The sequence below is a fragment of the Alexandromys fortis genome, unplaced genomic scaffold (assembly GCF_014885135.2).
Source record: "Alexandromys fortis isolate MF-2015 unplaced genomic scaffold, M_Fortis_MF-2015_v1.1 scaffold_393, whole genome shotgun sequence".
Classification (NCBI taxonomy): Eukaryota; Metazoa; Chordata; class Mammalia; order Rodentia; family Cricetidae; genus Alexandromys; species Alexandromys fortis.
In genome coordinates this window covers 218619-220818 of record NW_026068273.1, presented here as the reverse complement: position 1 = coordinate 220818, position 2200 = coordinate 218619, and positions in this window count along the sequence as shown.

Genomic DNA, 2200 nt, shown 5'->3' with positions numbered 1-2200 from the left:
AAAAAAAAAAAAAAAAAAAAAAAAATTCTAGTCCACAGAAACCATAAACATATATAGTATGTGTGTGTGTGTGTGTGTGTGTGTATAATATCTGTCAGTTTAAGCTACTAAGTTTGCGATAACTTATTATACACTAATGTGGGGGGAAGTGGTAATTTGAATATAATTGACTCCATAATTCTATAGGGAGTGGCACTATTAGGTATAGCTTTGTTGGAAGAAGTGTGTCATTGTGAGGGCAGCCTTTGATGTTTTCTGTGCTCGGGACATAGCCCAGAGTCTCTGTTGACTTCCTGTCGCCTGCAAGATGAAGGACTCTCAGCTACTCCTCCAGCATCACATCTGCCTGCATGTCACATGCTCCCCACCATGATAATGGACTGAACCTCTGAAACTGTAAACTGCCACCTCAGTTAAATGTTTTCCTTTATAAGAGTTGCCATGGTCATGGTGTCTCTTCACAGCTATTGAAAATCTGACTAAGAGAGTCTCTGAAAATGCTACAGCCGGTAGCATTTCTGTGTGAGACAAAAAGGAAATCTGGTTCACCATGTCTCTACTAGTAGGCAGTGTTGATTTCAACTTCTGGAGTCTGACCTAGGCAGTTTGTTTAGGCATATTTAAATCCAGTAAAATTTAAGGGAAAGTTTCCTGATAAGTTATCTCAATCCTATGCGCACAATAAATCTTAAGTCAAGGTAACATTGAAATTCGTCTGATCTCTTCCAGAAAGCTGGATTCTGTAGCTTAAAGGGCTCTGGGAGACTCTGACGGGGTCTTAGTTGTACGGGTAGTGTAGCAGTCACCTCGCTGTAAAGTATATGTGACGTAGCCCTAAGGATGAGCTCTATTGATTGAGAAACAATGCTCAAGATAAAGATCTAGGGAGGAAGGGTCTGGGAGATTCAGACTAAGCATGGTCCTACAGATAACACAGGTCATCAGGCTAGTAACTACATCCACTCCCAGCCTTCCCAGGTCTGGGTATACACCTCTTTCTTTGAAGAGACAACCCTGCATGTTTAACATTCCTAGTTTTCCTGGTGCTTGACTGTGAGCACAATGTCCTCTCCACACTAATATATAGTTAATATCCCAAGAGTAACAAGGTGATCCTCCCCCATTGGTACAGGCTCCTGCTACCCCCTGTCTCTGACCACTGTTGGCCTTGGAAGAGGATTCTTTAATTAAGGATATTCTCTGGGATGATAGCAAAGTTTGCTCTCCATTAGCTTGTCAGTAGATGGCAGTAAAGAAAAAGGAACTGCACCTTTCTGGAGAACTGGCACTTTTTACCAAACAATGGAAGATAAATAGTTTGGAACCAACTGTGAAGGTATTGGATGTTGGACGTCTAAAGACTACGCCTGTAATCAGGTACTTATATTCAAACTGTTGCTGTCTTCCTCCATCCCTATGCCTTGATGTGTGATAATATATGGTTGTACTTGAAGAACATTTTTTTTTTGAGGCAGGGTTTCTCAGTAGCTATAGAGCCTGTCCAGGAACTATCCTGGAACTTGAACTGGTCTCTAACTCACAGAGATCTGCAGGCCTCTGCCTCCCGAGCGCTGGGATTAAAGGCATGTGCCACCACCGCCCAGCTTGAACATTTTTTTAGTCTCCATGAGGACAAGAAAAGCTTATCCTTGAAGGAGAGGGAGGTTTAAGTCAAAATGTACATAGTTTGATGGTTCAGTGAAGAAAATGGAAAATTTCTAGAAATCATAGGGGAAATGGGTGTCATGTGCCCTAGAACCTTCACATACATTTTCTTAACACCAACCTATTAGAAGGATATGGTTGTCATCTTATTATTTTAAAGGTGAAGATAAATTGAGACTTTGAAAAAATAAAGTAGCTTGTCTAAGATGCTACAGTTGTTTTGCTGTTTTTGTTGTTTATGATAGTGAACTGATCCAGTAGAAGATGCCCCCGTGTCTGTGACCACCATCAAGAATGGATGAAATGTATGCTACTCGCTGTCATGTATACACCGTTCCTTAATGGGTGGCGACTTGTAACTAGACTGAAGCCTGTCTCATTATTGACTATATGAAACTGATGTTTTCTGTGTATTGTTTAGAGGGCTCACTAAACTGCACTGGGCTTCCTGTAGAATGATTGCATGGTTGCCAATGTAGTATTTCCTGACACCTACTTCTAATGTAAGTACCTTTAGAGAATCAAGTACATTAGT